The 12485-nt window shown below is 48.2% G+C and overlaps 1 protein-coding gene across 2 annotated transcripts in view; it reads right to left on the minus strand.

The window, feature by feature from the left end:
- GLIS1 (GLIS family zinc finger 1) overlaps nt 1-12485 on the minus strand; it is a 242227-nt gene that overhangs the window by 69679 nt on the left and 160063 nt on the right. The window lies entirely within an intron of this gene.

The raw sequence follows: 12485 nt of genomic DNA on the forward strand, positions 1-12485 counted from the left end.
TTTCTGAGTTGATGTTGGAATGAGTTAAGACTTTGGGGGACTATTGGGAAGGTATGATTGGTTTTGAAATATGAGAAGGACATGATATTTGGGAGGTGCCAGGGGTGGAATAATATGGTTTGGCTTTGTGTTCCCACCCAAATTTCATCTCAAATTGTAATCCCCACATGTCAGGGAAGGGGCCTGGTATGAGGTAATCAGATCATGGGACAGATTTCCCCTGTGCTATTCTCCTGACAGTGAGTCCTCACAAGATTAATCATTTAAAAGTGTATGGCACCTCCCCCTTATCTCTGTCTCCTGCTCCACCATGATAAGACATGCTTGCTTCCCCTTCCCCTTTGAACATGACCATAAGTTTCCTGAGGCCTCCCAGTCATGCTTCCTGTTAAGCCTGTGGAACTGTGAGGCAATTAATACTCTTTTCTTCATAAGTTACCCAGTCTTTTTTTTTTTTTTTTTTTGAGACGGAGTTTCGCCCTTGTTACCCAGGCTGGAGTGCAATGGCGCGATCTCGGCTCACCGCAACCTCCGCCTCCTGGGCTCAGGCAATTCTCCTGCCTCAGCCTCCTGAGTAGCTGGGATTACAGGCAAGTGCCACCATGCCCAGCTAATTTTTTTGCACTTTTAGTAGAGACGGGGTTTCACCATGTTGACCAGGATGGTCTCGATCTCTCAACCTCGTGATCCACCCGCCTTGGCCTCCCAAAGTGCTGGGATTACAGGCTTGAGCCACCGCGCCCGGCTCAGGCAATTCTTTATAGCAGTGTGAGAACAGACTAATATAGTAGGTGAATGGGTAAATAAAATGTGATGCATCTAGTCAATGGAATATCATTCAGTAGTAAAAAGGAATGAGCTATTGAGCCATAAAAATACCTGGAAGAAATTTAAATGCATATCACTAAATAAAATAAGTCAATCTAAGAAGGCTACATACTGTATGATTCCAACCATATAACACTCTGAAAAAGTTAAAACTAAAGAGATAGTGAAAAGATTGGTGGTTGCCAAGGGAAGGAGGAATAAGCAGGCAGGACACAGAGGACTTTTCGAGCAGAAAAACTATTGTATATGGTCCTATAACTGTAGATACATGTCATTATACATTTGCCAAGTCCACAAAATGTACAATACTAAGAATGAACCCTAATGTATACTATGGACTTTGGGTGATAATGATGTGTCAATGTAGGTTCATTGATCATAACAAATACACTATTCTGGTGTGAGATGTTGATAGCAGGGGAGGCTGCATGTGTGAGGGCAGGAGATATAGGGGTACTCCATGTATCTTCCACTCAATTTTGCTGTGAACTTAAAACTACTCTAAAAGAGAAAGTCTATTTTTAAAAGAGCCTTTAATCTGATAGAATGAGTCCATAAAAATCCTATAGGATATATTATACTTAATGGCAAAATATTGGAAGCATTTAAAATCAGGAGCAAGACAAGGAAGTCTACTATCATTCTGAAAAAGATAAAAGAGAAGGTAAAAAATTGAAAAGGAATAAATAAAATGGTCATTATTCATATCCATGAAAGTTATATAGAAATATCAAAATGATCTACACAAAAAATGAATAGAAATAATAAGAGAGTTTGGCAAGTTGCCTGGGTATAAGATAAATATTTTAAAAGCAATTTTATTTCTGTTCACCACGAACAAACAAAAAAGTAATTTAAAAAGATGAAATTCACAATCACAACAAAACCATCAGAAGACTTATTAATACAACTTTTTAAAAAGACATATAATGCATATATATAGAAAAATATAAAACGCTGTAGAAAGTCACAAAGAAAGTCACAAAGTCACATGCTTATGGACAATAAGAATTAATAATCACATAAAGAGGTCCCATTCCCATTTCCCCCTACCAAGTTGATCTATAGAGTAAATGGAATTTCAATCAAAATCTAATCAAGATTTTTCATAGAAATTTCTTTCTTTCCCTCCCTCCCCTTGCCCCCTCTCTTTATTCCTTTCTCTCTTTCTTTCTTTATTATTTTAGTTGAGGTCTCACTCTGTCACCGAGGCTGGAGTGCAGTGGTGTGACCACAGATAGCTTACTGAAGCCTCAAACTCCTGGGCTCAAGCAATCTTCCTACCTCAGCCTCCCAAGTCACTGGGACTACAGGCAGGTACCACCATGCTTGGCTAATTTTTAAAATCATTGTTTAGAGATGGAGGAGGTCTTACTATGTTGCCAAGGCTGGTCTCAAACTCCTGGCCTCAATCCTCCCACCCCAGTCTCACAAGTAGCTAGTATTACAGGTGTAAGCCACTGCACCTGGCTAACTGGAAATTTTAAAGTTGATTCAAAAATATACATATGGAAGAGCAAAGTCCGAGAAAAGTCACGGAACACCAAAACAAGACTGGAATGGGAAATAGGGGGGATGGACTTTTTACTAGATACTAGCAAAAACTTATTATGAAACTATGGTAATTAATGTGGTGTGGTTTTGGTGCAGGGATAGAAAAACTCACTAATGGAACAGAAGTGCCCAGGACCAGGCTTATAGAGATATAGAGTCTATGATATATGACAGAGTGGCACTGCATATCACTGGATTTGCAGATCACTAGAAAAAAGACAGGCAATCCAATGAACAACACCCAGAATAGCTCAAACAAATCAAACTGGATTCCTACCTCACACTATATACTCTAACTAATTCCAATGGATTAAAAATAAATGGGAAAGTAAAATTTTAAAATAAGTCCTCCCATTATCAGAGGATTTATCTGTAGCATCAACGCAGAGAAAGATGTTTTACTGCAGACACAAAAATACAGACAATAAAAGGAAAGACTGATAAATTCAACTCATTAAAATGAAAAGCTTCTACTAAAAAAAAAAATACTATCAGAAAGTGAAGCTAAGTCACAAACTGACAGAAAATATCAAGAATTCCTATAAATCAATAAGAAAAAGACGAATAACCAATAGAAAAATGGGCAGAGGACGTGAAAGGCCTTTTACAGAAGAAGAAATGTGAATGGCCTATAAACTATGAAAAGTGCTCAACCTCATTAGTAATCAGCCAAATATGAAAATTAAGACCACAAGATGCCGTTTCACACCTGCCAGACTGGCAAAGTTACATAACAACATTTTTGAGGCTGTGGAACCACAGGACTTCTATATACTGTAGGTGTGAGTGTAAGCAGAACAACCACTTTTGAAACCAAGCTGGCATTCTCGTACATTCCCTAACCCAGCAGTGCCATTTCTAGGCACACATTCTAGTGAAACTGCTCCATGGGTTCAAAAAGAGACATGAACAAGAATATTCACAGCAGCTATCAGAAACTGAAACAACCCAAATGTCCATCAACAAGAGAATGATTAAAGTTGAGTTATTCACAGAATGTAATCGTACACAGTAGGTGAAATGAATGAATTATGGCTGCACACAATAATATGGATAAAATCTCAAAAGCATAATATTAAGTGAAAAAATTGCAGAGACTACATACAGTGTGAGACTATTTTTAACAAAGCTTTAAACCAAGCAAAACTAAACAATACCTTGTTTAAGGATACAGATGTGTGATGAAACCATGTTAAAGAAAGTAATGAACACTAAACAGAAAATAGGCAGTAGTCTCAGGAATTCACAGATGTTCATTTTGTTGCACTTTATTGCTTTTGCATATTTGCATGTATTCTTTTGAATATATCAAACGTGATATAATTAAAAAATTAAACATGAGTCAGGGCTCTGGGGGCAAATAGCACTTATGCAAATCCTGGCGTCTCCACTTCCCAGAGCGTGATCCTGACAAGTCTCTTTCCTTCTCAAGCTTCCATTTATTTCTCCCTCTGTAAAATGGGAATGGTGACACCTCCCTCATGGGTATCAGGAGCTCATCCTAATGTAGCACAGTATCTGGCATGTATAAAATGCTAAGCATTCACTACTGTTATTATTACTATTAATAAAGATCAGCGCAGTCACTGGCAGGGCAGGGACCTAGGTACCCATCCACCTGATCCGGTGCTGCTTCCATGACACCAGCTGTCCTGTCTGTTTCCCCACCTCCCTTCGACCTGCACTGGAGAGACTCTTTCCAGCCCTATCATAGGAGCAACTACATCAGGTGTCCCCATGGCCAACAGCCCCCATGCAGTCAGGGGACATTTACCTTCCTGGTGGATTAAAACTCTCGGCAGGCACTGCAGCAGCCTCCAGGCCTTGGTGATTAATAGCACAGCCCAGCGCTGAGAGCTCTCAGAGAATGGCTGGCAGGGAGCCGGCAGGATGGCACAAGAACCTCTCAGAAACACATGAGCTCTGGGGACAGAAACATGCCTCTTTCTGGCTCTGGCTGGCCCCATTACCTGGAGCTGGGGCAAAGGAGGAGGGTCAGTGGCCCTAAGGCCTCCTGACTCAGGGATGCAGGTTCCAGTCCTAGCTGTGCCTCTGCTTGCTTCAGGGACCCCAGGCAAGCTGCTCCACTGCTTGGGCTTGAGTCTGTCATCTGCTACACAGCACCTAGCTCAAATGTGGTAGCGTGCTCAGAGCAGTACCTAGCACACTAAAGTCTCAATCACTGTGTTTTATACTTTTCTTTGGAGAACCAGTCTTACAGGTTATCATCAGCAGTTTATGGGTCCATCTTCTTGCGGGCTGGAACTCAAGCTGAATTATGTCTGTCCCAGGGCCCAGTGCAAGCCCTGGTATGGAACAAAGAGCTTCAGGGAATGTTTGCTGAGCTCAATGGCTAAGTGATAGGCCAGCCTCTGCTCCTCCACTTTGGGGAAGGGAACCTCATCCCTTCTCTCTCCTGGGGAAGGTGCCGCCTGTCAGAAAGTCCAACCTAGTATGGAGCTGAAACTATTTCAATGGCTTTCTCCTTCTGAGCTTTGAGAATGAGGGAAGGACAGTGGGGAGGGGAACCCCTCCATGCCCTCCCATTTACATCCACTCTCCAGGGCCCAATCCAGCCTGCCCTTCTTGATGTGCTTCCTCTGGCCATCCTGGCCTGGAGGAATGGTGTCCTCCTCAGGCTTATAGAGCCCACATTCCCAGACATACGTTGTAGGGACACACACAGAGATGGGCAGACACACACAGCCACATGTACACATAGTTACATGGTCAAAAACTAACACACAGGAGCACACGTGACATCTTGACCCATGAGACAGATTCAACCATACAAATGTGCCCACAGATACCAACACACAGGCACACACACACACATACATGCACACACACATACAGAGTTAGAGACGTGGTGTGATGAACACACAGATGCATGCAAACATGGACTCTCAGACACAGGAATGGCAGAAGCCAGGGTGTCAGGGTTGAAGCACCCTGGGGGAGGCAGGCTCAGTGCTTTCCTAGAAACGGACTTGGTACACTCTGAACACATCCCTTGGAGTGGCTCAGGCTAATGCTGGTTTCTCCCTGGTTGCTCAACAAGACTGGCATCTAATGGACTCTTTCAGAAACACCAGAAACAGACATTCGGGGGTCTTTTCTGCTCCATTCCATGTACTACAAATGGTAAAGCAATGACTATTGGAGCAGCAGTTGCTGCAGGCCAGCCAGCTTGTGCAAAGAGAGACCACTGCTGCTCCATCCTGTGGCCGGCTCCAGGCACTCAGATGGCAGGACTCTGTGATCCGGGAGGGGTCTCACCACCCTGAGACCACCCACACCTCTGGTCCTGGCTCCAAGTTCCTTCTAGGGCACTGTCTGTGAGGCCCTCCCTCATTCAGCACAACTCTGAGCCTCAGTTTCCACAGATATCACTGGGCCTTTGGTTAGCTTCTCCTTCCACTGCCCCATCCAGCCTGCCTTGCCCTCAGGTCCCATTTTCACTGCTCTGTCCCAGAATACTCACCGCTCTCTACCCAGAACATGCACAATGCCTGGCATATTCTGGGTACTCAATAAGATTACTGAATGAATGAATGAACCTTCCCCACCTTGGAAGACAGGTATCATTACTGCCACATGTAGAAGAGCCTCCCACATAGTCTCCCCTGGGAGATTACCTGTATACTAATTCCCCTCTCAAGCTCTGCTGTGGGACACCCACCTAAACACCATTCTACAGGTGAGGAAACGGAGGCTTCAGAAAGCCAAAGTGACTTTCCCATGGTCACACAGCACAGCCAGCCCTGGGGACTAGTTTTGGGAAAGAAGTTTCTCACCCTTTCTCTGCCTTGGGGAGGCTGGTGGGTCATGATGTCCACTGGTCCCCGATGTGAGTAAAGGAAGCAGTCCCACTTGGCCCTTTTGTCCAAGCCACATTTGTCATTCCAGCTGTACCATTAACAAGGGGCACTGCAATCCTCGCCTGGCTGTGGGGTCCAGCTGTGAATGTAGCAAAAAGCTGGGGCAGGAGGTCTGAGTTCAGCCAGGGTTTGGCCACAGGCCCAAATGTCAGGCTCCTTCACAGCAACTCTCTCAACAAATGGTGCGATCACTCCGGGGACAGGGTGGGCAGCCCCAGTCTGAACCTGACATCTCATCTGGGCCCTCACTGGACACCTTGGCCCAGCACAGAGGATTCTTGGGCCAAGTTGGAAAACCGCTTGCAAGCACAGTACTTTCCAGCAGCCTATATAAATCTGGAGAAACGAGGTTCACGTGCCATCCTGCCAGCTCCCTGCCAGCCATTCTCTGTGAAATGGCTGGGAAACCCCGGGAAATGGCAACCAAAGATACTATGTTCCTGGAAAAACTTCTAGAATCAAATTGCCTGTGAGTTATCAAGAACAGAGCAGATTTCAGTTAACATCCCAGCTGCCTATGGGCACCGGCCCTCATGGGGAGCAGGAAGCACATGCAGGCCTCTGTTCACACACACCTCATGCCCCCCTGCGACAAAAACCCTCCTGTGGCCTCTGCAGCCCTGTGGACAAAGCCCAAGGTCCTCAGTCTGACATCTACAGCCCCCGTCACTGGGCCCCTGCCTGCCACTTTGGCCCCCTCCATTACTCCATGCTCTGGGCCACTCGCAGCTCTCATCTCCAGGCCTTTGCCTATGCTGTTCCCTTCCTGGGACACCCTTCCTGTCTTTTAGCACCTTGGTAGCTCCTATCAAGCTTCCCTCCCCACACCAAGCCCTCGTGTCCAAGTCCCCTCCTCTGAGCTCCTGCTTGTCTTTCTCCAGGGGATCCAGCCCGTGGTTGGTTGTGTAACTTGGGTCACAAGTGGCCCTTCTTGTCTGGACTATGAGCATTTCCAGGCAAGATTCCTGTCTGTGTGGCCAACACTCACAAGGCAGAACGCATAGCAGCTGCTCAGTGATGAATGAATGCAGGAGTGAGGGAATGAATGAATACACACAAATCCAGTCACACACATGCAGGAGCTGCACTGGGCTGGGATGGGCACAGGAGGGGCTGCACAGGAGGACTCTGTAACACCCTCTGATCACATCGGCCTGCAGGTCCCCTCTCTGACACACAGCACACATGCACAGTCAGGAGGAGATCAAAGAGGGTCCTGAGGGGACCCAGTGGGCTTGAACAACCAAAACCACTCAGCTCTTGTGTGTCCCCAGGGAAAGGACAAAGTCTTCACCCCACACTGTGCTTGCTGCACCCCAGGGCTTCACAAAGCACCCTCAGGGGAGAGAGCCTCTCCTTCTCTGCCTCCTCAGCCCAGGCTCCCACCGCTCCTTTCCTACCCACCCTCCTCCCCAGCTCCTGGAGACGTGTGCCCTGTGTACCTCACACTCCACATGCAGCAGAGGCCCTGAGGCCAGGCTTCCTCCGTTGCTCAGTCCCAGCCTCACTGGGTGACTTCCTACCCCGGCGCCTCCTTCCCCAAATCCTCTCTCCTCCATCCTCCTCTGTGCCTCTCCCAGATCCACACATCCTACTGGGGCATCAGATGCAGAGACAAATCTCAACTCCAGCACTCGCTGTGTGACCAAGCATAAGTGACTGAACTTTGCTGTGTTCCATTTCCTCATCCATAAAAGAGGGAGAATACTACCTATTTTGCAGTGTGAGGTGACCCATGTAAAACCCTCAAGCAATTCCTGGCAGATGGCCATGGTGACTGAGCACAGCTGCCTCTTCTTCCAGCTAGTTAGCTAGTGCACCCCTGACCTCCCGCCTCCCCATCCACTGGGCCTCTCTGGCCCCTACACCCTCACTGCCCAGCTCAGATGCCTCCCTCTGTCCTTCCGGCCTTCTCAGATGCTGGGCTGGTACAAGCCCTGAGCAAAACACATGGATCAGCTTCACCTGCATGGATTCAGCGGCTAAGAGGGCAGTGACCACAACACACACACATATGCACACACACTCGCGCATGCATGCACAAACACACATGCCTGCATACAGTCCACACCAGCACCGGCTCAGGGCTCAACTCTGCACCCCACCCTCCTCAACCTAAACCACCCTGTCTGCTGTGCAGTCATTTTTCCTCAAATGTCCCCCTCAGCTGCGTTCAAAGTGCCCTTCTCTCCTCCAGCGCTTCTCATTCACACTCTAACAAGGCCCGGGCTCCCTCTCCTTCCATCAAAACCCTCCCTGACCCCAAGGCTCGGCTCCATCGCTCTGCTGCTCACCCCACCACACTGTCCCCTTGGCCATCCAAGCTCTGGGCCTCACTTTCCCGGTTCTTCCCCCCTTCCCCAATAAAGGCTGATGTCCCCGGTGGGTGCTCTCTAGCCCCCCATCTCACAGGCTAGCTCCTCCAGACCCCCGTGCTTCTTAGTCTACCTTGAGGCTGACCACACCCCTCTCCTGCCTTAGGAGCTCCAGACTTGCACATCCCCTGTCCCCTGGGGCCCTCTGGCCGACACCTCCCCTTTCAGCATGCCCCAGATCACATCTTCCTCCCTAAGCTGCCAGACCTGCACCAGCACCCAGTCAATGAACCAGACCAGAGACTGGGGCCCTCACCTAGGCTCCTCCCACCCTCTGCATCCAGCAGGCTCTGCACTGCCTCCTGGTGACTATCCCTCCTGATTCTCTTTCAGATCCAATCATTTCTGGAGCTGACAAAAACGTGTCTTATTGGCTGCCCAGTTTCCCCATAGTAAGAACTATCACTCCTTGAGTGCGGGAGGTGAAGGTGTAATAGGGAAGACCTATGCCTCCCACAAAGCAGGGGCAGACAGGCCTGGCCAGTGGGATGCCCTGCTGCAGCTATGGCCCTGGAGCACAGAAGTGAGGACCCCGCCACGGTGTCTGCATAGGCTGTAAGCTCACAGGCCCCTGGAGGACGTGGGACTCTGCCTGTCTTGCATCTGATCCTCTTCCCTTAGATAGCCTATGATCCCCAGGGTCTCTCCAATATATTTCTGAGTTGGGGGTGCAGGGCTCACTATGGCAGGATTGGTTGCTGCTGCTTGTAACCCTGGCAGGCAGAGCTCTCTCTTCCTCTACCACCACTCCAAGCTAGGCTTCATTAACAGCCCCTGGCCTTTCCCTATGCCAGTGCCTCCTCCTGGGAGCCCTCTTTTATCTCCTCCACGATGCCATCCTGATCCCCCTACCCTATGCCCAGGCTCCTTCTCCTAGGCTCCATCATCCCCTAAGTACCTCCTTAAAGCAGGTGAAAGAAGAGGGCAAACAGTGTCGCCCTCAGGGACCTTGGAGCCCACTAGGCTACAGACTCCTTGAGTAAAGGGCTGCATCAGTCCCAAGTAATAGACTCAAACTTGAAGTCTGCAAAGAGAGGCTGTTTGCTATAGCAGCCTGAATCCCACTGGGTGATCAGGGTCACGTTAATTATTAACTTCTCTGAACCTCAATGTCCTCTTCTGTAAAATGGGGATAATGACAGCTACCTCAGAGGGCTGATGTATGGCTAGGCTAAGAGCACCATGCAGACTAGGACCAAGGTCCTTCACTGCCAGTATTTACTTGCTCTTGGCTTTTCTCAAATAATAGTAGCAGAGTTATTTGTGAAAATAAGGTCTGTTGTTTTGTTCAGGGTCTCTGTGTCGTCACCTGTTAATAATGAACTTTCATTTTTACAGCCTTCCTCCAGCCATCAGCTCATAAGACTCACACATAAGACCTCATAGAAATTAAGTATCCAGACAAAACTTCCCCCAGCACACAAGCAGGCAAGTCTGCTTCCTTTCCCACTCAAAAAAGAATCCTGTAATTCAACAAGTTGCCCTCTTTGCTTTGGCTACCAGGAGGCTCCAGGAAAACACAATATTCAATCAGGATAATTAAGTGAGCTTAGGTTTTCCATGTATTTATGTCCATTTCTCTAATCTATGTCAATTTAACTGCACATGGATCTTTCATTGTAACTATCCATCATTTCTTAATGGAAAACAATAACTCAATGATAAGGAACAAAATCAACTGTAACAGAAGGGAACAGAGTAGCACACTGCAATAGGATTTTCCTCCACCTACCCCTTTTCACAGAGGATGAAACTGAAGCCCAGAGAAGGGCAGGGGTGAAGAAAACATGTACCATTCTGCGAGCAGCCCCAGGCTCTGCAGGCCTTGCTCTCGGGGCCGACTTCTCCAGGAGACACAGCAGGCACAGAACCTACAGTCCACAATACTTCTAGGGACTCATGAAAGTGTTTTAATTTAAAATCAGAAAAAAAAAAAAAAACCCTTTTAGGTCAAGAAAACGTTTTAACGTATAATATGTTTGTCTTTATACCAATGCTGTCATAAAATAGACTTTTAAATGTTTTTCATGGAGGAAAGCACCCAAAGGCATAAGTGCTGGAGCCTGAGGACGTCAATGAGAAAGCCCTGCTGGCTTTACCATCTCACCAACGGGGACTGGACGCTCCTATTGGCCCCTACCTCACTCCTGGGGCACAGGCCTACTCCGTGCTTCTCTCTCTGACACAGATCCACAGGTAACAACATTCAGCATTCTCGTGACTGTGACAGGGGACGTGGGGCCTTGCCAGGTGAATCTAATTTATCCTCTAGGTAACCACCTCAGACAGCTCTTGAAAGTGAGGGGAATCCCCTGGCTGATTTCCCCAACCAGTTGTCAGGACAGACCTTCCTGAGCTCACAATGTGGAGACAATTAAAGAGCTGGTGCTTTGAAAGCCCGAGCTGCCGACCTCCTGACAGAGGTGCTGATTGCAGACAGCAGACCCTCTGTTCCTATCAGCTGGAGCTGGAAGCAGCCCTCACTTCTCAGGACCACACCTCATCTTCCCCCAGCACGCAAGCTGGGCTTGCTGTGGGGGCAGCCGTGGGGGCAGAGCTGGCCTAGGAAAACATCATCACACCCCAGGGTGTGGCAACGGGCTCAGAGGGAGAGGTACACAGAGCAATCGCCTGCCCTGGGCTTTGTCACAGACCCACTGTGTGACCTCCATGCCCCTCAGGCAGCTCCCTGCCTCTCCAATGGTCCCAACGATGTGAGGTTGTCAAAGGACTATATGGAGTAAAGCACAGGTAAGCAATTGGACAGGGTTATCATTCCCACTGAACAGATAAGTAAACTGAGACCAGAGCAAGGAAAATGCATGCCCAGCCACCGTCCTGATGAGTAAGGGATCAGGCAAGGCCTGGGATCAGAATCCGGATTCCAGGAGCCCCTGGGGCAGAGCCTAGGCCTCTTGAGGGGTGGCTATGCCTGCAGGCTTACCTGAACCCCATGCCACCTTTATTGGCCATAGGACCTCCCCACATTCCTTCTTCTGCCCCCGTGGGTTAAGCCATGAGCCGCAGAGCCCCTCCATCCTGACCTGATTCCTGCACCCTCTCTCAGGGCTGGAGCCCCAGGCCGCTGCCCTTAGCCCTCCCTTTCTTGAGCCCTGCAGGCCTCCCTACCTGCAAGATTGGTAACTTTCTGTACTCAGAGGTCAGGGAGTGGGGCATGAAGATGCTCTGAACTCCTGGTGCTGATTCTTGATTCAGCAAAACCCCCCAGAGCAGGTTAAGGGGAGGGATCTGCTCCAAATCCATGAAGACCCCAGATTACACGTGATTGCTTTTGAGGAGTTGCAGAAACTAATTAAGAGGCCTAGTCAGGGGTCCTCTAAGGTGAGCTCAATTTAAAAGAGGACTCATCAGCTCATGCTGACAGAGGGTACACCAGAGCAGAGGGAGGCCAGGGGCTGGAATCCCAGCTCTTAACCTCCCTGGGCCTCAGTTTCCTCATCCATAAAATGAGTGCATCACAAGATTCACTGAGAAAACGTGGACAAGAGACTGAATCTGGCATCTGGAAGACAGCGCATGCCTAACCAACGGCACTTTCCTTCCTTCCTCACACTTGAAAATAGCTGCTTTTGGAGGGTTTAATCATTTCCCCTGCTATACTCTTGGCTGTTTTAATCCTTTTCTCATCAATCAATGCCAAATTGTACTCCTGCCCCACCTCTGTGCCCATGGTCATAAAAACAGGATCTGCAGAGATGGGCTTAATGATAAACAGCTGCAGCAGCAGCAGCAGCTAATTACTGAGCATCTACTACGTGGAGGACTTGATCGTAAATTCCTTTCCAAGAGGGAAACACCGTGGGAACCTAGACAGGAACTCCTCCTC

Source organism: Saimiri boliviensis, chromosome 11 (assembly GCF_048565385.1).
Source record: "Saimiri boliviensis isolate mSaiBol1 chromosome 11, mSaiBol1.pri, whole genome shotgun sequence".
Classification (NCBI taxonomy): Eukaryota; Metazoa; Chordata; class Mammalia; order Primates; family Cebidae; genus Saimiri; species Saimiri boliviensis.